Source organism: Varroa jacobsoni, unplaced genomic scaffold (assembly GCF_002532875.2).
Source record: "Varroa jacobsoni isolate VJ856 unplaced genomic scaffold, vjacob_1.0 scaffold_1233, whole genome shotgun sequence".
Lineage (NCBI taxonomy): Eukaryota > Metazoa > Arthropoda > Arachnida > Mesostigmata > Varroidae > Varroa > Varroa jacobsoni.
Genome location: NW_019214135.1, coordinates 1 through 25,535, shown reverse-complemented (window position 1 = coordinate 25,535; position 25,535 = coordinate 1). Strand labels below are relative to the sequence as shown.

Below are 25,535 nucleotides of genomic sequence, written 5' to 3'. Positions count from 1 at the left end.
GCCTTTTTCATAAATAGGCCGACAAACGTACTACAATTGGTCATATACGTAACGTTCTGACTTGAGGGATTATTTTCCGTGGCAATACAACCTTATATATCAGCACAATGCTCTTGTGAATGTTATAATTATAAGTGCGCCGAACAGAGAATCACTTGAACGTATTCGCAATACACAACTAATTAATTAACTTCTTTAATAAAGGAAACTTCATTTCGTATCATTATTATTATTAGTAGTATTAAAAGGGTGCCATAAGTGCTCAAGTTTTAGCAACTACAATGTACCATTCCTACAAATATTTAAAATTACGCAATTCCCATGTAAAACCCAGTTGATTACTCATGTATCTAAAAGCCGGTTTAAGCTATAAAGTGATGTATTGCACGAGCTCAACGACGAACCATTTTGACAAAAGTAAATGTTTGAATTGAAGATTTTTTTTTTTTTCGCAGAGTAAAGGTTGAGATTTAGAATATTTCTGTAACAGCTCATAACAACATCTATTGAGTGCTGCTAACGAATGAGAGTCGCGTGGTCCAGGTGGCAAATGTGCATTTCTTTCAGTGCCTCGCTAGAATAATCATCGACACGCGGCTATCGCTTCTGACTTCAGCGTCGACAAACGAGAAAAATCCTGCACGCTATATAAAAACAAGTGATCCCGAGCATTTTTTCACACAGTGAAAATAGCAAAAAACGTTCTAACTTAAAAAAATGTATGTATCAGTAAATCAGAATGTATTCACTTTACTACCGTTATCTCTGGCCGGAAGCCCCTTTTTTCTTTAATTAGCTCAAGTGTGAGATGTATATATATATATATATTTCGTATTTCCCATTCAGATTACGCCGTCCCCACTATATATATATATATATATATATATATATATATATATACATATATAATGGATCAGTTTGGAATTTTCGTCTCCGATTTTACCGGTGAGCTTGGTAAAGCCATTATCATTTGGTTGCTTTTAAGTTTGAGGCTGCTGTTCGACACAGAAGTTATTTTAAGTAAAACGGTTTTTTGTGCTTAAATTTTGCCCAAGTTACTTTAATCAACTGTTGATGATAAGAGACTTAGTTATCCTTACCGCTCAAGAATGTGACAGTTTTTAAGATTTGTTGTTTGCTCCCTCCGTTTAGATACAGCCTGCCTTCAACGACATGCTGGACCTTCAACAGCAACAATTTACAGGCAAAGCTTTTTGCCTAGCTTGTAGGAAATCAGTGCAGTGGCATGGAGTCACGTCTAGCAAAACACGTTTTTCTATAAAATAAGGACTCTGATATATTTTTTATACTGGTTGCAGAAATTTAACGGAGTGATTTAACCGACAGCAGCTTAACATGTGTATAGCTTGTATTACATATCGTTTTTCTAGTCCTTTTTTTATAACATATAGTTGAATTATATTCAGTGTTTTTTCTGATTTGGACTTATTGACTTTGTTGTTTTTAATATCTTCTAGCATTTAATCCACCTTTTCAGCAACTACACTAAAACTTGTTCTATAAGATTTGTTAATATTTATTATATCAATAATAATTAAATATCAACCAATATAATAATGATATCTTGTTATACCGTAATATTGAGAAACACGTACGTAAATTAAAGTTATATATATATATATATAGAGTTATACAAAATGTGTCTTATGTCAGATATCTATTTGGTAGAATGATCAAGCTATCGGATATTAATTTTTTGTTTAATAAAGACGCAGTCTTGTTTTACTTACTTACTACTACTACTACTACTTATTGGTTTTACTTAAATTGTAACAGTATATGAACGTATGTATTCGCTGGCCTTATTTACAATCCTATTTAATTTCCTAGCCAATTTATTTGTTTCGTCTCATCAGAAGTTGTTGAGGTCTGACATTGAGGTTTCTTTCTAGTTAGTTTTAAGACATCGTTCTTCGGTGTACTGTTACGAGTTATATTCCCAGTGATCATTATTATCTGGTAACATTTTTGACAGCGCCAATGTTTAGACCATCGTGGCATGATACCTGCTAGCTAGGGTGATCGTGGCAAGGCAATGCGTATTTCCCATTCAGATTACGCCGTCCCCCACTGTGCCTTACAGGTCACATCTTTTCTGTTCGACAACCCAATTCACTCAGCGCCAATGGGCAACATACAGATCCCTGATCTTTTTTCCAAGCTTCTCCTAGGGTGTACGGCCTATTCGATTGCACCGAACTCAAATCATGGTTGTTTCAAAATGGAGTTTATCCTAATATTAGGTGTAAGCGTATCTCCCAGGAGCACCCATTCCTTTTACTGCTTCATATCAAGGTAACGATACCACACCTGGTCGCCTCTAACTATTCTGTATAGAAACCTACCGTTTCGGCTGTCTCTTACCCGATACTGAGTGAGGTGTTCAGGGTCAATGAGGAACCTTACTTCCGTGGGCTCTTTACATTGTTTACGGGGCAGCCAGCCTCACAGTTTTTGAGTGAATCTCAATGGTTAAAGATGCTTAAAGACAGTTACATAACTGAAGTTCAGCTTCTTGACCAGTTTACATTACTAATTTTGTTGTTAACATAACGTGGAACTTCACCCTTTACAAAACGACAAAACGTGCTATCGCAACGTGCTTCTGTAAGAAAGACAGGGTACTTTTGAATAACATGTATAGAAGTAAACACGCGGTTAAAAGATAAAAGGCAAAGACATGATTTGGTTAAAAGGACCATCCTTATGCATCAACCTAATGGTACATCGTTAGAGTTTTTTCTACTCTGCTTCCATTCTGCATTAACAAATTCACGAGGACCGTCTTCACGGATATTTATCATAATGATTTCCTTTATTTTGCTGTATAACGTATCAAAATAGCCGGTGCCGTCGAACACGAGTAAACATCTTCGACTTTATTATCTCGATAGAGACGATACTGATAAAATTTGCTAACATCATTTTTTTATTTGGTCGTGTCACTTTGGGATACCCCTAGAGCCGCACCGCTGGCCTATCGAACTAAAAAAAAATAGTACAAAAAGCGTGTACCTAATATAGATCCAAGTGAGGTGCGATTATTCACGAAGCGAGTATGTGCTTTAATGAAATGTAGAAAAGCTTCTTGGGGGAAAATTTTAATTCAAATGTCACACGACTTGTATGGTAACCAAGATGGAAGGCACAATAGTTTGGACGAGTGGTGCCATATTGGAAAATAAGCTCATAAATTTCTGTGAAACGTAATTATTTAGTGGTATATGTATGTTTTTATTTTCACAAGAAAAATTTAGTCAACACATGAATTGTTATCCATATACACAATATGGCTGCACATATTGTAACTGGAAACAACAGCCCAAGCCTTCAAGCAATAATTTTGTTCCCACTGACATGAAACCCCTATTGACATAAATAGACATAATAGTCATTACAGCTTTAGTAGTATCACTGGCAGGGGTTCCACCTGATGAGAAGACTCCAGCTGATACTTACTAGAAGATAAGTTTTTCATCTTATTGGCTGTTTGGCACAGCCGAGTCTTTGAACCGAAACAAGCCAATCAAATATATATTAGTGGTTGATGTTTCATAAGCTAATGGCACTAATTAATCTTTTTTTTTTTTGTTCTGTTGATAGAAGGGGTTCAGAAGCACGAACGACAGTGGCTAGGGCACCCAACTATGCGTTCAGCTGTAACGTAGCATCTCAGCGACACGCTAAGCCCGAGACCCAAGCAAACTTCTGTCTACCCAGTTATGTCACTAGAGCCTTCCTTCAGTGATGCTTAACATGAATAGTACTATGAGTTTGTTGGTTTCAATGCATGTTGTCAATTTGCAAGGACGACCAGTAGCACTAACGAAAATGAATTTCTCTGCTCTACGTACGAGGCTCTGCGCAACATACGATTTACTACCGATAAAACCATTACAGAGATATACAGATGTCTGGTCGTACATCTACGACGTTCAAGTGACGCTGGATATTACCCAAAGAACGACTCGTTCGATTTGAGTCATGCTTTTTGGGATGCAGGCCTAAATCATTCGGAAACTAAGTTTTCTTCTGAACCATATCACCTCGTTTTGACCATAGCCACCTATGTAGGCGGCGGGGATGCTCTGATCATTTCGGGAAAAAAATGCGCTACATAATCAATCGTCGGGATGTTTGCACGCTAAAATGATGACATATTAGTTATCCGTGATTTACTAACAACCATATCGAGCCATTGCCCCCGATGATACGCTTGCTGATAAGGCTACCCAAGAGGGTAAACCGTAGCTTGTACAAGGAAAAGTGTTTTTCGTTATGTATCTATATTGAGTTTTAAAGTATAGAAGAATATTTTCCATCATCAAGACATCCTTTTACCTATTTTTAAAGAAAATCGAAACCTTGTTAGTTCTCAGTGACGGCCATATCTGATGGCATCACGTTTGACTCGCGCTAAAGGGTTTATTGGGTATGACACAGTGGGGACTAGTTCAAATAAAAGCAGGTAGTGAAGGTGACATTGTTTACGTCGATCGGCGTAAAGGTACACTAGCCGCATTACTGGCTGGCTGGCTGGCAGGCATTTTAATTTATAAAAAATTATTTCATTGTTAATTTTTCAATCATAATGTATCATATTATCAGGCAGCCTTTCAGCCGCTTGTGTACATCTACAGCGACTTATCTCCACCGAAGGACTATTGGAACAATATTCGTATAATGAACAAATCGGACTGAATCATTTGCGGATCGTTTGTCGACCTTCAAATATAACGTAGACGTCACGAGCATCACTGCATAGTACCGCCCGGAAGCGAAAGTAGAGAGCTGTCGCACGGTGTGTGTCTCCGGGCGGATTATAAACGAATGAACTGAGCGAATTCACTCTTCCATACCGTAGTGATAACTGGCCTCTTACTGTGTCGCGGATTTCAAGGCAAAAATAAACCACTGATTTGACCGTCTTTGTGAGACGTTTCAAAATGGATGGAAGCAGAGGGGAGCTGTTGCTCCACGGGCGGTGCGCCACTCACCCCGAAAACTATCCAGATTCAGCGAGGCCTCTGCCAGTATCAGCGTCAATGGGTGGCAGCAGATGAACAGCCCTTAAACAGTACAAGCAACTTTATTAGTCATGGCCCTACAATCATTGATGACTGCGGAAGTGAACTGCAGCGGATTAGACAAACTGGAATTTATAAGGTCATCGTTATTGTTGGTGACAATGAGTACGCTTTACTCGACAAACATAACAACAATCAGCAGACAATACAAAGCCGAGCGATGACGAAAATAACGCGAGGTACCAAACGTCAACAAGCTTCCAGTCGATGATCGTTGCAATCAATGGTCAAACTGGAGACAAACAACAGCAAAGAAAGTGAAATCTACACAATTTCTGATAGGCACATGTGTCTGTACGTTTAGACAAATAGATGGCGGAACTATCTTGGCACGTAGGGGGGTACGTATAGTGTTATTCGATAAATCTAATTACACTGGCTAGGGCTTCATTGCTTTTTATATAAACAATCCTGCTTACACGCTTATCGACAGTCGATAATAGAACTTTTTATAGAGGGACATGGTGATCTATTTGATCAGTTTTAGGAATAATCAATATGGAAATTCAGAGTTAAAGTTCGAGATAAACACGTGTACACTTCGTTTCGTCCTGGAACCTCGTTTCCCAAAGCAACACTTAGGGTAAACTGAGACGTGCAACTTGAAAAGCTACCTTTATTATTGAACGTATAGGTTGGCAAAGTTCGCGATTCCTAATAGCATTAAATATACCATATATGCATATGGGGTGTGAACGTTTTCGCAGCCGCGCCTTCGCCAAAAGCTTTTTTCCTACGGTCCGGCGGGTTTTTTTTTGTAAGTCTAAAGTTTTTAACAATAATTACGCTTTTTGTGCTGGTCAAACGTAATTGATCTGAGTTTAAAACGCCTAGTGATTTGGCTAAGCCTTAGGCTGAGATCCACCCCTCAACATCATTGTTGAGAGTCGAGCGCTTTATTTAATCCATCATCACGGTGACTGTTTGCGAATGGAGACGGGGGTCGCTCCCATGGCGGGTAAACTGTTCCATATTAAGTAACATATATAATATCCATTTCTATGCTAATCAAACTACCTTCAAAACGCAACAAGCTTGTAATACTTTATAGAACGAAATAAAATATGAGCTATAGATATCTAGACGATTTAGAAATAAAAGCACGTGCATCTAGCCTTGTAGATTCTGCCATCACTTAGAGATATCACGCAGAGACTATGTTGCTCCTCCGAATAGTAACTGAAGAAAATCGAAAAAGCAGTAATGAGCTGTAAGATCACCAAAGACCTCACAAAGTGTGCAACATTGGCGAAGAAGACCAGGCTGAGAGGCCTAAAGCCACGTAAAGTTTTGTGTGCCAAGGGCTGAATAAGCTCTGTGACGTATTTGCTTGGCCTCTGTGCTTTACAGTCACCAAAAGCGTGACTTAGAATGGACATATGATTAACTGACAGTTAAGTTACAAATCCTTATACGCACAACGACTGATACGTTTAAATTATCGATTTCAATTGTACTTATAGCTAGAATTACCCAAATCTGATTTCGAAAACATAATTATGGTCATGCTTGACACACCCTCAAGAAGTGTTGGCTAGGTACGATAGCGATCTTTAACGGACTACCGCATATTTCATGAGTGAGCACAGGTATAATTCTCAATAGAGTCACTCTAGTATCGACCGCGGTAGACCAAATCATTGGGGTAAATGGGTTTTTTTTTTTGCTAGCAAGGGTTTTCTGTGGCCGGTTACCCAATGAGTACCATACATTAATTATCCATCACTATAAAGACTCGTACTCATGCCAGAACGTAGACACGTAGAATAATAAATGTCACAGGGTCGCCTATCGACAGGAATTGACTATGAACTATTAGATTACAATCCCTTTAGAGAAACGTCGCATTACATTACCGAATAAGACGAAAGGTTTACAAGACAAAAACAATAAAATTAACAAGGACTGTAATAAAGAAAACACTACTTACCGCCACCCTATTAGAGAAGGGCATCAAAAGCCTGATTTCGGGCATCCGTCCAACAGCCTAGAGTGGTACTAGGACTTCGAATAGTAAGGCAGCGAGTCCGTAGCTGCTCTTTGTCAACCAGTTGTGTTATTCGAAGCCATTGTTGATGATATATTTAAGTATTCACGCAGATGTGTACGGTAGTGACCAGAGTTTAGGGATGCTAAACCGATATTGACAATGTCTGTTCAACCGTTTCAAGGTGACAATAATAACAAGTTGCTTAAGGAGTCGGAGCTTGTGTGTTTTACGTACATATATGCTATAAAGCAGGTAATGTGCTGGTCTATAATGTTTTAATACGCACAGCAACAACAACCAGAAGACCACTTGCAATTGTCGAATTTGAAATATGTAACACTATATTTTTTATTATTTAAGTAAACGTTGTTAAGAGTCAGCTGAGTCACAAAGTAATGATTTGGGGCAATTTTACTTTTTTATTCGCCTATCGTGTTAGGTACTTCCGCAGATAGCGTAACTGATCAAAAGCCTATTTACCACAGAGCAGACATTGATTGTAATCATGTAAGTGAACTTCATTTACTTCACGCTTTCCTATTGACGTCTCTGGTGCTCGCTTGTGTTGGCTGGCTTCGACTAGGTTTGAAGCCTTAGAGAGAACATTACAGGGAGGTGAGGTTTGGCAACAACTTAGGCCTTTACCAGCGCAGAACTGCAGTGCTCACTTACAGCGCTACTAGAAACGCCGTCAGCACCCCGATTTCAGCCGAATACGGCAACAAGGGTAATAAACCACTTTGTTTGGAAAATAGGACTAAGATGATTAACGATTTGCCTACCTTTTAGGAGGCAACATTTCGTCAATGGCTCTTGGTACACTGTTTCTTTTCATACCGTTATCTACATGAGTCCCTATACATCTCCAACAATGGTTCTACTGCCAAAAGTCGCAATTTAACTTTATGCTATTAACGCTTGTGTCTATCTGGAGGTTCCTATTACTGCTGTCATTATTTTAGAAGGGCACAATAGGATACGGAAACGTAGAATACTTTTAACCGTCTACAAGTATGGCAGTGATCCTGGCACCAAACATTAGCTCGTGGAGTTCCAGTACGGATGCTGTGGGCGTACTCCGCCAAAGCAGGATTATCTACAAGCGAATACGGTGGTGCGGTCTGTTAACACTTATGCAGCAAAGATAGATCTGAATCGGGGACGTACCGCTCAATGCCCAAGACGCTCTGTCTGTAAACCGTTACGTGTGAATATCTGTAAATGATTGCTGTTACGTGACTCAACCGAATCCCGTAGATTTAGGTATTACCATTCAGGAACATCCACTACTATATCCTATTTTCCTTTCTTGTATAAATTTGCATAAGACGACCCATAACAATGACAGTTTAGAAGAGGACGCCCACAACTTTGGTACTGAACTCTATCTACATGAAAACAGGCATTTCAACGAAACAAACTTTTGCGTACCCTAAACGTGTCATCCCTGAAAATTCTGCTCACTCTATCTAACTTCCGTTCAGTTCGATTACTGCTTGAAAAAGGCGTACAACTTATATCATCTGGACAACCCAATTTCCATAATAAACATCCGGAATATGAAACAGTTTTTTCAAAATCATGGTGAAATTTCGAGCTCCTCAATCTACTTTCTATTCAAGATGTCCTGCTTTGTCTTATGGAAATCTTATAGAAACCGAGTGGAAATTGGCAAGATTTGACAACAGCTGACTTCCAGTGATACTTCAAGGGCAAACTCACTGTTTTTGCCATATTGAGTGTGTGTGATTTAGTTCTTGAAAGAATTAGTTTTATTTTAACATAACGAATCGCGAAGGAATACACATCTGTTATGGCAAACAACCCGCCACTAACACATTCGTATGTGTGTATATCGGAAATCCTTGGCTGTACCTGCTTTACTTTGTAATATCTGATCGTTACAGAAAAATTTCGAAAAAAGTTACAGAAAAAAACGGAGCCCTCTGCAAAATCGTATTTCAGACGGCCAGTCATACCGTCGTGTAAACCTGTCAGCGAAGCAGCAAAACTTCAGTGTCCGCGTACTGAATCCCTCTGCGTGCGTCAATGCTTATGAAGTAACTTTGAAGTAAGCGAGCTGCTATCCCTGTGCATTTACCATAAATAAATAATATAACAATATAAAAATACTTATATACGGGGCAGGAAATTGGTAAGGAAGGAGACCAAAATTGGACGCAGCACAAATAGAAAAATATGTGTGTATAACGGTTTTTACAGAAAAATGTTGCTTTAGAATGCATCTAATATCCTAATCGTTACTCAGTGAGATCCATCAAAGGTGTCAGCAATACTTTATTTTTTAAACAGTTCCGAACAGCAGCAAAAGTAACGCTGACTATTTTTTTCACCCATACTTTTCAAGATATGAAGGAAATTTGTGTTGCGCTACTGTGCCAATAATGGGAGAAAATTATTATAGCTAACTAAAAATGCGGTAGTACGAACGAAAATTACTCAAAAACACTTATTGTTACGGAGTTTCAAATACCAAAGCGGTAGCACAACTTTCTATAAAATTTACATACATACATATATATATAGCTAAGACCGTGGCAGCCTTACAGATCTTGTATAAACGAGCCTACTTCCGGGTTTAATGCGCAACAAAGATACCAAAACGTAAATTTGAATTGAATGTCTTATTTATTTCGCAATGGCGGTTTCGTAGCACTAACTCCTTAGTTAAATTAATGTTCGAAGTTACCATCCTCGTATTCTGTAATCATGGGTCGCTGGTTCGAGCCATCAAACGTGATTAAATCAAAAGACATTAGATTCTATAACAGTCAAGCGAAGATCCTGCATAATTTGTCACTGCGATTAGTTTATTCACTTGCAATCGTACGGCATATGTTTATCTTGTAAACAGATCTTAACCTCCGGCCAAAGATGTTATTTTTCAGCATATATCTATTGTAGTGAGGGCTGTTGCGGAGGCCGGTCCACTAAACCTCGTTGGTCCGAAATGTATGTACAAGACGGCGCGACAGAGACACATAATTGATCCCCGTAAGGTAGCGTCTCTCAGCGTCATAAAGTACACCTTGTAGGCAACGATTTTATCAAACCGCGAGCCCAAGTACCCTTCCACAAGACAAAACTGTTCACAGTATATTTAAATTCTGCTTTAACTGTTCATCGTTTATCGAAATCTTCCGTACATCGTAAACTAACTGCCTCGGCTTTATCAGGCCACATAGTGTTTTCAAAGGTCCTAGTTTAATGAGAATCAACTAAAGCTGCAAACAGTCATTTGGATTATATTTTTTTAGTCAGTGAGGAACCAATATCGGCCGATAAATCCTAAAGCCTGAGGTGTCATTGTACGCCCTACAGGTCTTTGGGAGATACCTACTGGTTCGGAACACAATCTATGTGTTAAAATATATGACTTGTCCAAATGCGTTTGATATTTTTGGAACGTTAACTTGCGGTTATCCCTGTGGTAAGTGAAAACTAGGAATAAAGTTCCACATTTTAATTATATCATGTTTTTTTAATCATTTGCTGAATAACTAAAAAGATCCTGCGTTATAGATTTTACCTTTAACGGTTAAGGGAAACCTTTAACTATCCCTCTCAAAGATGAGGTTTCCAGTCGTTACAATGTGTGCAATAGTTACCGTTCCTGCCTATGATGAAGATTCATCTATTTATGATTTCTGGTTAACTTTAGGAGCGTTCGTAGTAGTAGTCGTAAAACGACAATTGTCGTTACTGCAGATTGGCGATATCTTGTCGCCGTGATAACTTAATGGGTAACATATCTGCCCGGCGTATGTGCCGGGAGCTAGCCATCTGACGGCATGCGTAACGGCTGTATCAGACGTAAAACCCGAACGATAGAGGCTAACGATAGCTAGAGTCAACATCCAGTTAAATAGTTTGCTACAATAATGCTCCGAAGCGCATTATTGTAGCGCCTTTATGGATAGTAAATGCGTTAGACTACCTATCAGTTGTATTTTCTTTCCTACAATCATCTCCGACTATTCCCTAAGAGATTCTCCTTGGTAATCAGACAACTATTAAGCTAGCATCGTCAAGCAGAAGCTAACAAAGCATAAAAAAGCAAAAAATACGTTTTTTCTTCATTGATACAAAAAATCCATGTTTAATCCGTGTTGATATACGACTCTTGAGGCTAACTGGTTACATTTAAACAAACGACTTGTGCTGCTGGTAGTAATCTGAATTGAAGATCCGTGCTGATAAACAGTGAAACCTAGCAAAGCAATCATTTGTAGTGCCTGCAGAGGTCTATAACATCAGTTTTGTGTCTAGTTTCAATAATAAATTAGCCCCTAAATTAGACAAGGGCTAATCGCAAAGGAAGATCTGCATTATACTAGTATACAACAAGATACATCAGCGACTAGATAATATAAATACAACACATAAATTTACCGTTGTAAAGGTAATGTAATCGTTATTTATAGTTAATTTATGATCGTGTGCCATCCAATATTGCACTTTTGTGCACTTTCTATTGATTTATGACAACCTTGCGTAACCGGCTTGTTTTTTGTTTCGTTTCCACAACGGCAAATGACATGTTTGAGACCAGTCAGGCATGTCCCATACGAGACTGATAGCTTTACGTTCCATTAGCGGCAATGTTTTGCAATACTAAACAGTTTGCTACGAGAGTTTTCCGGTGATTCGTTTTTAGCGGTGGTTATCATAACGCCACGATTAACGTATGTGTGAATTCTGGTATCATCATACTCCCGAGTGGCTCGTAGAATGAATAATCGATATTTTTACTACGACAATCTGTCGTTGCCTGCTGCACTGTCATCCGTCATTGATTCATAACGTAACACGGACTGTGAATCTAATAAAAATCGAAAGAATATGTTAAGTGAAAAAAACAAATAAACTAAGTATAGTCAATGCGATTTTAAATAACACGTCAATTAGTAACTTGTGTATTAAAACATCATAATAACTTGTATTATGTGATAATATAACACTATGTACTTGATTTTGGTGTATGGCTATTTATCGGCGAAGATCCCTCATGGAAGAGACTATTATTATAATTAGTGCTGAGAAAACAGTGCTTAACAATCGTCCACTGCCATGCTAGTTTATGGCGAAGTTTATCGATTTGGGTTATTGAGGAGACTAAATGGATATGGCCACGTCGAATATTTAGGTTAACGTGGAAAGTAAGTTAGGAAACTTTATTTAGCTGTCGTAAATAGTTGGATACATCCGCTATAGTTTCGGCAATAATCAAACTTAGAGTTTGAACTGCAAACTAGATTGACACGTCTGTACCAAGGTCCAAAAAAATCTGTAAACCTTCCCAGGTGAGGGTTTTTTTGTAATTCATGGCCACCGATCCGATATGATGACAATGCTCCCAAGGGACGAGCCGCAGGCAACGTACTCCCTGCATTTACATTCCGTACAAATAGTATTTTATCTTATGCTACACCGGTAAAGGCTAAGCTAAATGTGTCAATAATGTCCTCAAAGCAGTACGATGATTGCCCGACTGACTTCAACGAGGACCTTATTAACCATACTTACATCTACATGAAGTGTGCGTGTTTGGCTGACCAATAATACTTCATACAACGAGGCGAGGCAGCTCTTTCTTACCAGCTGAGTCCTCTGTGCTAGTTTAGAGGGAAGACTTTGACCATGTTATTTTAAAGTCCAGAGAAGTTGGGCATTATGGGTCAGTACTTGCTCAGTGCTATCGTTAACAACGACGAATGCCACCAGAGGGGAAAAAATAGGTTGTCGACTCTTTTATTGCAGCCTGAGTGAGCTCACTAGAATTTATTTATTTTCTAGAAAATGTTAATTTACGAAACCTACCTTGTTGGCTCGCATAACCCCACTAGGTCGAGTCATGTTGGCCGCTGGTTATTTCTTGTAAACAGGTCGTTCAACAATCAGTCATTTAACAGAGCTAAAGGGAAAATGTTCTCCCTCATAGAAAAGACTATTATCATAATTAGTGCTCAGAAAACGGTGCTTAGCAATCGTCCACTGCCACGCTAGGCTGGTTAAAGGTTGTCATTCGCCTACCATAGGATTTGAAATGGTCCAAATATTGGCATTACTGACGTTATGTGTTACATGCATACCAGCTACTGTAAGGGTAGCCTTATAAAGTACTCCGATTAAAGTAACTCTGTATGACGCGGGAGGACAAGAGCTCCTCCGAGCAGATAAAGCGCTAAAGGGCAAGAAAGTCGAAAGGGTCTCATTCAATTCAGGTGTACACAACCGTTTTTGTCTATGCATCGTGATCAAGTTAACGTAATAGCAAAAGTTGCACCTGTGAAAAAGGTTTCAATCTAGTAATGGACCATGTAAAATCTTCTTAGGGTTGTTTTGACTATGGCACCTTTTATGCTTCGCTTGCATCCTGAGGTCGTCCTTATATGGATAGTTTACTTTCTGTAAACTGAATTGTTTGCAAACATTGAATTGATAGGTTTTTGTGTTGCCTATTTGCATTTTACTGAAAATTGGTGATTTATACTTTATCTAAGAGGCAGTGACGAAATCCTAGCCATACAGTAGCAAAGATACTTTTCAAAAATGGTTTAATAACGAACGGCAGATCGCTTCGTATACAGATGCGTAGCGGGTAGCCGAGTCGACTAACATGTCGTAGTTGATCCATGCTACCTGGCATGGGGGTAGTCAAAGCACGAACAACTAAGTAGATTATAAATTCTATGATGCTGACCCCTGGATATTATTCTCCAACAGATCCAAATTCGCGATTTTATTTAATTGGTATTTGTGAACATGTAACTTATGCTTGCACGTATAGTAAGTTTTGTTCTGGGCAATTTGAAAGAGAAAATATATCCCGTAAACGCTCATACCGCGTAGAAATTTATTGGAGAGGAAGACTTATTGGCTCTAATAGGTAAAAGTTTAGTTCTCTTTGAATGAAACAGCCACAGAGTTAATTTATTTTATTTTTTCATTTTGTCGTCCAAGAAACTCATCGTCGACATGCTTTATCAAACTGTATTTTATGATCACGAAACTCCGAGGTTAATTTAGGAACCTCGTTTGTTGGGAGCGATTCAGACTTGTTTGCATTTACCGAAACTTTTCGACATAAATATCGCACAATGTAAGCAGCGTTCTATATGGTACGGTCGCCACCGTCTTCGAGTAAATGATAAAAGGGGAAGCGTAACGGTGTATGGGGCCTCAAAGATGCATCTTGTTATCATGTTGCAACCTGTTTTTACTGTTGCTGCTATTCAAATTAAGATGTCTTTTGTTTAATCAAAGGCTGGTATGTAACACGGGTAGTAATAAACAATAACAACCCAGGAGCTGTTATTTGCCCTGAGCTTATCCCTTCACACCAATTTTTGGATGTGCCTCTATGAAGGTAGATGAGATTGAAAAAAAACAATCTATTATTTGCGACTCAGCTTTATCTGTTATTTTTGTCTTTGCAATGGATGTATAATTACTACTGCCAGTTTTATATTTCCCATGCGCCGCTGTAACTTGGTAACTTCGCTGCGTTCGGGAGATTTTTGTAGTAAAGTTAAAAAGAAGGTTCCGCTGTATTTCGTATTGCACAAAGTAGTGGCAATGTTGTGCTGAGACAAGTGTGTTCTCGTACTTATTCACTCTATCTTCGAATAGTTAGCTTTTTTTTTTGTTTATCCATCTTTTTTTTTTTTCACTGTTGTTAGTTGTGACCTTCTGTATCTGTTGCGTACCTGTGTACGTTTGCTTTACTTTCTCAATTTGTCTGTCTTACAGACAACAAAACAACTACTGACTGTTTTGTAAAGTTTCTCCTCTACCACTTTGTTCGTTTCGATCAGACTCTCTATTTATACCTCGTTCTCTTTCACGGTGATAACTTACGCGGTAAGAAAGTTCATATCATCGACCATGTTTGAATAAATCGGGAGTTCGAGTCTAGACATATGTTCAAGGTTATCTGTATAAAGATACCGACTTGGAATCTGTTCCCATATTTGAATAACTCAGTCAACTTTATTATTAGCGGCCTGGAAGAGAACGGATTCCCAAAGAGTTTCTAACTATCCGTGGATTCAAATTGCCAGGGCAGCCTATTGTTTTTCTCATATTTCGCATTTGACATGTAAGCCATTAGGTATTATCTCGGACGGCAGCCTCCCAGCGCGAAACAAACTGCGTCCAAGCCCGTATTCGAACCTAGATTACCACATGCCCATCAGTTTGCGTCATCGAAAGAACCTGCGGCAGTGTTGCCGTTCCGCCTTTTCGGGGCGTATATTTTTCCCCCTATTTTTTTTGGTTATTTACCTGAATTGCCTTCCTTTATCTGTTGTGTCATTTTCCTGCATGCTTATGTATTTCGTGGTTCCCAATTTGCATTAACGCATTCCATTGTCTCTCTGTGTCCATGGCCTGTTTTTCCTTTAAATATTTTTTTATATTCTTTAGGCAGATGTTGTTTCTAAATACAGTCTGCTATGTTTTTTTTTTGTATTGTCGCTTTTGTTTTTAATCGTTATCGTATACACGTAAGTTTTTTCGGTTAAAGCATTTGTTCTGCATTTCTGTTTTTATGTGTGTGTGCACACAATACTACCGTACCCTTGTCGATCTGTTTCCTCGTCTACGTTACATCTCATCAGCTCTGTTTAGTTACGTTCCTATTTTTCTCTTTTTCCTATGCTGTCCATTTTTCTGCATGTAAATGGTCGTGTATATTTTGCTATTTTAAACGGGTATTTTTATCTTTTTTATACTTTATATACTCGTGTGTTCGTTTTTGAGTTAATTTGAAAGCTCCACGATTTGACCGTTTTCTTTTCTTTTCCTATACTTTTCTATGTTTAGCTATAGTCTATGTTGTTTCTCGTTTTACCTGTCTCACTTTGTCTATCTTTCGTCTGCTCTATTTTTCAGCTTTCCTGTTTTACATTGTACATTTGTATAGCTTACGTGACCTGTGATATGTTTTTAATATTAGTAGATCTGTCTGTCTGCCTCCTGTTTACATTTTCACCTGTCAAATAATTGTACACGACTGTTTTTGCCTATACTATGACTATTGATTTTTCTATGATATGTCTGCTGCGGTTGTGTCTGATCAGTATCTCTCAGTTTGAATTTTAGCTGTATGTATGTCCTTTTTATTCTTATTCGTTGTGGTTTCGAAACTGAACGTGCATACCCCACCTTCTCTATTGATTGTCAGACTGTTGAAATTGTAACGATAAGGACTAATTCATCGCTTTTTTCTTATTTATGACGTTTTCTATCTGTCTCTATGTGCTAGTGTTCTTGTTTACTGTGTTCCAACTTCGTGTCCTACGTTATGACCTCATCTCTATATCTGCTCTATACTATATGACTAACTCGCTGTTTTTATCTGCTTTTTTTTTCCACTTTGCTCTCGATCGCTGCATTGTTCCTCATGTTTGTTGATTTTTTTCCTTTGCTTTTCCCTTTTTTTCTATTCCATCACCCGGGTTAGGTTAAAATATCGTATTCGGGTTTGCTTTCTTTCTTACTTAAATCTCCGCATTCTTGTCTGCCTGTTTTATAGGATTTTTAATCATCTTCTCTGTGTCACTATATTATTGTATATGCTATGTGTCTTTCGTGTGTTCCTCCGCTTTAATCTTTTCATATTTAACTAGTTTGTATCCTGTTTCGAATTTTTGGCTTTTTTTTTTCGTGTACGCTTACTACGTCTTCTTCCCAAGTGTCTCTATTTTTTTTCTAAGATTTTCCGAAAATTCTGCTTTCTGTTTGGTTCCTTTTTACGAGATTTTTATTTTTTCATTGTTATCAATTACTGTCGTATTTTCGTAGGTTGACGTAAGATAAACCCCGCAGAGGACTGTGTTGTGTAAAATGAGCACGTGGTGCTGGTTTGTGTTTCTTATCTGTGTAATTGTCTTCTTATTTATGCTGTCATCTGCTTTGAATTTTCATTGCCAGTTTGCCACCCTGCATATAGGATACAAACTAAAGAAGAACTAGACCTGGTCAAATCCTTTTGTCTTTTTTCTGTGAACTGTTTGCAGTGTGTTTTCTACTTTTTGGCTGATTTATATCTACGAGTTCTTATGCATTCATTCTTTTAATTGTTCCTATTGAGCTCTATAATAATCCTTAAAAAGACCTTTGAACCTAGACTTGTTGGACTTTCTTAGGAGGTTTGTGAACTTTTGATGAAAAATTTATCAAGAAAGCAATGCACAAAATCACTACTTCGTTCCGGTCTATTTTGTGTTTTCTGTCTGCTACGGATTTCGGCGTTTTTATCCTCTGTGCTTAACGTTTGTCTGTCATCTCCATGCTATTGTTTACTGTACTTTGGTTTTCAAACATCTTTCTATTAGGAATAATGAGCATGCATTTTTCACTATTCTAAGTACAGAACAAAATCGTAAAAACAAGAGATTCGTTTTCGAACTGTGAGCGACATAAACTACTTTCCAATTTCTTTTTCCCAAAACACCATAACCACTATATTCGATTTCCTTCATTACCTGAAATACCTTTCGAACTTATATGATATCCAGTATTCAGCCAACTTGACAGCTTACGATTAAATTAGTTGTATATGCTTTATTTGTGCGGAATCTTAACGAGGCTTGCCGTATCAACATCGATTCGTCTACGGTCTCTATTAAAAAGTCACTCGTGCATGTGAAAATGGACGTTTTGAAAATTACAAAGCGGACATTTGGACACCAAATTTATGCCTGGATTGAGTTGACGTTACATTGAACAGACAAATCTGCCAAAAGTGCCTGTGTTGCCACATATAAGACATATTACACAAATGTCTAATTTCATTTAGACACAAATGGTAAACAAGCAATTCCAGCTGTGTTCCAAGTTAATCCTGAACATGTTAAGTTAATGTTCTTATTTTTATTTTATCTATGTTCTGTATTGCTCATCTGCTTCGTACTTTCATGTTCTTATCTGTGCTGCTCATCGTGTTTCCGTCTGCTCTACCTTTTTTCCTTGTATTTCCTAGCTTTTATTTGCTCTGTTTTCTTTGTTTTGATTTTCGCTCTGTCCCAATATTCTTCTCTAATCCTTTGGTTCTGCCGTTTCTTCTCTTATTAGGCCCTAGATCTCAGTGTTAAGTTTCGTCTGCTCTATTGTTATGTCGATTAATTACAATTGTTCTGTGTATTTCTAGTATGCTTTGTATCTGCGTTATCGTGGATGGTCTGCTTTTATGTTTTTATGTAGTCAGTATATTTATGTACGTATCTGTTCACTGGCATATCTAATCTAATATCTCGCTATCTTATACTATTATTGTTTTTTTGTCTTGTATACTTTGCTTTTTTTGTTGTTTGCTGATCTTGAATTCCTTGTACTGATATTTTTATTTGCTTCAATCTTTGGCTTTTCATCCAACCCGTATCTCTACATGCCCGTAAAGCCTGTATACCTACTCTTTATTTCTCCGCATTTTGAACCAGTCCATACATTCTTCTCTCTTCTTTCTTTTTGTCAAATCCTTCCAGGTTCACTTAGGCCTTCATATCTATCAGTTTTTTGGTCTGCTATAGATTGCAGCCTCTTTGTTTCTTCGCCCTTTTGATATATGAACTCCGTCAATGAACTTGTATTTTTGAGTTTTATCCGCTAGGCGCTCTAGGTCTGTTCTTGATCTACAACGGCTTTAGTTTCTTATAATCAAAAGTCCTTTCATTTGTCTCGTACCTTCAAGTTTACGCGCGCTTATTCAATCTTCTCAGCATATGCTGGCAGTTCTCGCTTGTTGTATTTTCAGTCGCGCCTTGCTTATTCTCGGTACATTTTTTCTCTTCTGAATTTTCATATCTTTCTGTGTTCTTCTCTATATATACATATATATTTTACCCGACCTATTCATCTTGTTTTCGTACTTTTCTTCTGTTTCTTGTTCCCATGTAGCTATGTTCCATATATATGTCTATATTTTGTGCTTTGTAGGCACAATATATGGAGACAAGAAATGTTTATCGTCTTCCGATTTTTATAAACTGTTTCCCGTATTTCTGGATTTCTTCTCTGCTGTGTTTTCTAGATCCGTATCTGACTTGTGTTTAGTTTGTCTTGTCTCTATTCTTTAAGTCCGATCATCACTTTTGAGCTTTCGAGTATTATTTTCTATGTACCTTTTGCTCGTTGATTTTATATTTCTGCATATGTCCGCTCTATTTTCCGTGTTTTTACCCGATTCGAAATTTTTTTGTGATGTATGTTTTATGCTCTGTTATTGTGCATATTTTTGCCTGTTTTCGTCCGATTTTAACTTCGCGTCTGTGTCTCACATTCTGTGTTTTCGTCTGCTCAGCTTTTGTATCTTTATTTAGTCTCTTCTATTGTCTGTCTGCTATTTTTTCCTACCTATCTTTCGCTCCGTATTAGTCTGCTTTAGAAACTTCTTGCCCTTAGTGTTTTGGTTTCAGCTATCATCATATTGTACTTGACTGTGCAATGTTTATTTTCGTCTGCTTCTGGCTTTCCCTTTTTGGTTCCCTAGTTTTTCTTTATGTTTAGGAATATTTTTTCCGGCTTCATAGTTCTGTGTATTTATGCGTTTCGCTATTCTATGTTCTATGTTTCTCTCTGTTTTTTCTTTCGTTTTTATCTCTACTTTTGTATTATTACCTACTTTTTTCATGCTTTTTGTTATTCTGCATGACTATCTGTTCCGTTGTCAATCTTATCCTGCCTGTAGCGTTAGGTCTTATAAAATCTATACTTTATATCAGCCTGTTTTTCAGCTTTGTGTTTTTTTACATAATGTATTTCCGTGTTTTTGTCTGATTTACAATATGGCACTGGTCTAGTATGTTTCCTTAGCATTTTTGTCTGTTCAGTTTTTGTATCTATCTGTTTGAGGTTCTATCTTTTATTCTTTTTGCCATATAAGACACTAAATTTTTTTTTCTTTTGAGTGTTCATTGTTCCTGTCTCCTCTTGTCCTGCGTTTTGATTGGATCCGTTGCCTGTGCAGCGTTGTCTGATTTATAAGCTCACGTTTTTTCTCTTCTCGGTGTTTTGATCCACTTTGCAACTTTGTTTTTCTACGCATTTTTTTAGTGTTTTTTATTTATTCTGCCTTCTGCGGTTTGCCTTGTTTTATAGCTTTAGGCTGATTGTATATAGCACTATTCAGTTTTGTCTAAACCGTAACTCTATATGTCTGCTTGTATTTGTTTTTTGGCTTTTTTTTGTCTCTTCAGTTTGTTATTTCTATAAGCACATGTCATCTGTAGTTTTGATATTTTCATTTGCTTTGTAGTTTTATGTATTTCTGTATAAATTTTTTCAATGTTTGGATTTGCCGCTGGTTTATTTTTTTTATAATTCTTACTTATCATTTCTTGTTTTTATTCTACGCTTTTTGTCTGTTCTGTAACTTATGCTCTTTTACACTCTGTTTTTCTGCCTGTTGTATAACATTGTATTTTAGTATATTATATATTTTCTTGTTCTTAGCTTTAGCTCTTTTTATTTTTTTAATTCATTTCATATGTATGTTGTCCTCTTTTCGATACTTTTCCGTCCGATCTGTAGTTTTGCGGTAGCTACCTTTTTCTGCGCTTTTTCATTGCGCACCTGTATGTTCATGCCTATTTTGTTCAGCATTTTTATCTAATTCCTAACTTTGTCCTTGTTATGTGTTAATTTTTGAGCATTTTGGGTCTGTTCACTTTTGTACTTGGGCCACAAACATTTTTTTGTCTCTACTTTGCTCTTATTTATCGTTTTCCTGGTTCTCGTCTTTTATACAACGTAATTTTATGTATTTTTTTTGTTTGATGTTGTAGTATCATACTCTAGCTCATACGTGTTTCTGTATTTCGTCTGTTACATTTTTCTTTTATTTACATTATGCTTTCAGCTACGTTACTCGTTTATTATTATGATTATTGTGTTTGTGGGTTGTTCTTGCATTTTATTTTTCGCTTGTGTCGGAATTATTTTTAATTCTATACGTAACTTTTTTGTTTTTTCCTATACTTTCCTCTCCCGTTGTACTATGATCTTATATATACATCTCTTCTGCGTTTTGTTTTCACTGTAGTTTTATATTCTTTTGTATAACGTTGTTCACTATTTTTGTCGAATCTGGAACATTGTACTTGCTTTTTTCTCTATTCAGTACTTCATCTGCTACGATTTTATCCTCTTGCTGATTTTACTCATTGTCTTGATCTTCGTTTTTCGGCTTCTTTTTTTTGTTTGTCTTTATTAGGTTCATATCGGATCTTCGTATTTTCGATGTTTTCATTTGCTCTAGAGCTTTGTTTTTCCATGTACTGTTATGCAGTATCGTCTTCTGCTCTGTAGATTTATTCTGCGCCTCTTTTTTTTACTCTTTTCTACGTTTTTGTCTACCAGTACGTAGTTGTATGTTATTCCGTGTTGCTGTTTTTTTGTCTGCTATGTAGGTTTATACCTCTGCGTTTCGAGTTTTATGTCCAATATCGCCGTTGGCATTCCGTCAGAGAGGCGCGTTATACAAGTGTATACCTGCGCTTTTGATGCGTTACGTTTGCCTGTTTTGTCTGCTCGTCTTATGTTTTCATTGGTTCGGGAAACCTCTATCTGGGTTTTTCTACATAATTTTTTAATGGCTTTTCCTGTTTGGTAGTTTTTTTATTGTTCCAAATGTATTCTGTTTCTATCCGCTTCGTATTGTCATGTTTATTTGGCCTACTTTATCTGCCTCTGGCCTTTCTCTGCATTTTTGTTTACTTTACGACTTTTCTACGAGTGTGTCTAATTTGTTTTCTCTGGATTAATATTCTACACGAGAGTACTATTTTGACTCTAGTGTACAACACTTTTCAATGTTTTTTTCTGATTCGTAATCTTACGCTTGTATGTTAATTTGTTTCATTTTCTCGTCCACTCATTTTGTACAACTTTATTTATACTTTTGTTGCTTTTTCTATTTGTCAGTTGTTTTTTCGGCGTTTTCATGAATTTTGTTTTCAGCCTGTGTTGTTTTTTTGTTTACTCTACAAGCTTACGTTATTCATATTGTTGCCGCCTTTATGGGCTCTGCTTTTTTTGTTTTTCTATGTGAGATGTTTCATCGTTTTCGTCTCTTCTGAAATTTTCTTTTCTGCTTTTTGTATATCTCTTATTTATCATCTTGTTCACTCCGTAACGTTATGTTGTTCTAGGTTGTTTTTCCATCTGCTGTGTAGGGTTGCAATGTATCGGTGTTTTCCTTGCTCTTTTCTTTGGATTTCCTTTTTTTTCTTTAATTTAATCTGATTTATAGTTTTGTCTCTGTTGGTCCTGTTTTCATCATTTACCTTATTTTTTAGCTTTACATTGGCTAATATTCTTCGTGTTTTTATTTGCTCGTTTCTGTTTTTGTTTGTCCAATTTTTGTTGTTTCTCCACTATCTATCTTTTTTTTTTGCTAGCCAGAAATGAAAAAACAGTACTGTACGGTACTGTATATGTTGGTATATTTAAAATAAACATATAGATTACCTCTGCAAGTGCATGCTCATATACGTTTTTTCTGCTTTTTTATGTTTTAGGTGTATCATCATCAGTATTTGAAATGACTTCCTTATATTTCAGAGATATATAGGTGTATTTCCGTTTGACTTACTTATTTATATCTGATGTGCTCTACTTATTTTTTGTTTGCTTGAAAAACTTAGACAGTCAGGTACCATCCGTTCATATTTAGCGTATTTTAGGCATATACAGAGCTGTTTATTGTGGCGCTCTCTTAGATGTTCACTTTTTCTCTTTAAAACATGCCAGTATCTTCTTTATCACTTTAAATATGGATTTCTCTTATCTGGGCAGCACCGAACGTTCAATAAAATCTGGAAAGAGTTCATGTTTATGCTGTGCATTGCTTTAATGTTGAGCGTATTTGTGGCATAAAATAATAGTTGGAGCCGCTGTTGTAAGTTCAAAATCGGTATCTATATTCGTACATAGAATTCGCAGTGTTCGCTATACGCAGCGTATTTTATCTGTTTGATGTGTTAAATGAAGGTTGACATCTAGAACTCTCATTGCACTGTCGTGTTGTGTTTCAGTTATGTGTGGGGCTATTTTTGAGGATGGCTGACGTGAAGGAATCAATATGGCTGAAATGATAGATAATTATCGACATGGGTTTACTTGCGTAGTCTCCCTTATTTCTTCACTCTGCCTTTTCAACCGACAATCGCTTAAAATTATATTTAGATAAAAGAGATATCCGTATATTATTGCAACCATTGAAACTTGGTAACAAAAGCCAAGTCGGTAGGTTTTATGTGAAGAGTTTAGTACTAACCAGTAAGGTTCCTCTCAGTATATGTCTTCTCAAAATTCGTCCGTAGTTAAAACACAATGCACTTGTGAATCGATAGTCGGAGCTGTTTTCGAACTACGTAACTAACGAAATTTTTCGAAATGACGCGGTACTCGGCGTGTCGTCATAATCACGGCTGATTTGGCATAATCGGCACATACAGCATGCTGCAGTCGGTCCTGTTGCACATTTTTCAATTGGTGTCGTTAGAGCGTATAAGAAAAGCACAGCTTAGTGAAGTATTCTGCGGAAATTCAGTAATCTCGGATAGTATCTTCAAGAATAAGCAATCCACGCTGATATTTAAGACAACACCTTCGGAGAAAATTGGACTTGCTTCGGGGTCACTTTGCAGAAGACGAAATCGAGACAGACTTTAGCGGCGGAGTTTCAAAATTAAATACTGTCTACAAATCGAACTTCACGCCGCATTTTCTCAGAGGACTGTTATCGGTCCCATCATTAACTGTGGATGATTTTGTATATTCCAAATAGCTCTTAATCTACGCCTACCCACTCGACGTATTCTCCACTCGTCGCGTCGACACCCCGTATCCTTTTTCGTGCTATATCTAAGATAATATATAATATAAAGGTGTAGAATATTCGCTCACGTATTTGTAACGTACTTTTTTCCCGATCTGGCCGGTATGTTTTGTGTGGCCTGAATCGTACGAAAATACAAAGTAAAAAGACACAGTCTGATCTCGAAGCTTGTTGGCGTGCGAGCCGTTAAAAGGCATAGTTCGACGATCTAAACCCTAGATTTTTGTTGGTTCGATGACTCTGCAAGTACTCTATATCGCTTTTCGTCTTTTTACGGTGGGCGTTTATCTATGGTGTTCATTCAAGCGCAGACGGAGATTACATATTACCTACCATTTTGTGTGCGAGAACGTATTGTATTCGGCTGGTTCACTAGGGGACGCGGAATATTCGTTTTGTCATTTTGTCAAATGATATGTTATCTATACGTTTTGAGTCGTGTAGTTTTTTGTTCCACGTTGTTCGTCGTCGGTTAGCATAGGCTATGCCCGGTCAGAATGAATAGAGAGTCTTTGTTTTTTCAGTGGCGTAGTTTTTTCCAATGTATAATTTGTCACAAAATGATTTCGTAGAAGGTATACGTAAATGCTATCCGGTTACGTACAAATAGATACCCGAAATTATATTTGGACGGATCCGATGTGGATGAGGCGGCCAATTTAGGCTCCAACATATGTGTACTTCTGAGAAGATGCACAGACAAGTATCACTGCTATGAGCGTCCATTTCCCATCTTTTTGCGAAAATCGTAGCCACATAGTGTTCACTAGATTGTTTACAACTTTCAAGTTCTATTTTATCTCAGATCGGTGTGCTCCTACAGTGTTGTGCTAGCAAACTAGCATAAAGTCAGGATAGATTCTCTCCATACGAGCTCATTCCGATTGAGTATATCTATATTTTATTGGGACTTTGTATTCAAAATCTATGAGTAGTATTCGCGTTTGTATGCGAGTTTGTTTCCTCATTCTTTGATACCTTTATTCTTGCGTGCATTACTTTTTTTTCGGCATACTATCGTGTTATGCCATTCTGTTTACCTAAATGATGTAAATTTGTTTGGCTGTGAAGATTTCGCTCCGCTATTATGCCCTAGTGCCAGCTTTATTGGCTGCTGTATCAGCTAGCGCACGTGAATGTATCCTGTAGAAATGTACGATTTTGCTGTAATATCACCTGTAGCAATGTTTTTGTATTATTTGAGATCTGTCTGTTTTCCCTGATTGATAAATCGACATTTAGCCCTGCCGTTTGAATCAGTAGTCTGTCTCTTGTTTGAATGTTGGTTTGATACGCTAGAAGAATTGATCTGTTATTTCTAGTGACACTTTGTGTATTTGTCATGTGAAGCTATGTTATTTGTAATCTTTTCTCTAGCCTTGCATCCACCTCACGTTCTTAAATACGCATCTGAGCTTGAAGCCTTTGTCTACTCTGTCCCTTAATGTGTGCTAGTTATGAGATATTTATCATCAAATTGACCAAAATTATATATGTTGTATAAATTGTATTGCTCTTGATCGCTGCCGAGGTGGCGTTTCATGTGGCGTTCGCAATCGCGACCGTCGATTTG

The 25,535-nt window shown here is 37.4% G+C and overlaps 1 long non-coding RNA gene across 2 annotated transcripts in view; it reads right to left on the bottom strand.

The window, feature by feature from the left end:
* The window catches only part of LOC147752475 (uncharacterized), a 28,332-nt gene extending 2,821 nt beyond the window's left edge, over nt 1–25,511 (bottom strand). Inside the window, exons 1-2 of one of the 2 annotated variants that reach the window (XR_015313984.1) lie at nt 23,399–25,511; nt 11,623–11,941 (exon numbers count right to left, since the gene is read on the bottom strand). This is a non-coding gene — a long non-coding RNA (uncharacterized LOC147752475). Of the gene's footprint in view, nt 1–11,622; nt 11,942–23,398 lie in introns of those variants that run through there. The other variant, XR_015313985.1, reaches the window with a different exon arrangement.
* Nucleotides 25,512–25,535: the final 24 nt, after the last annotated feature.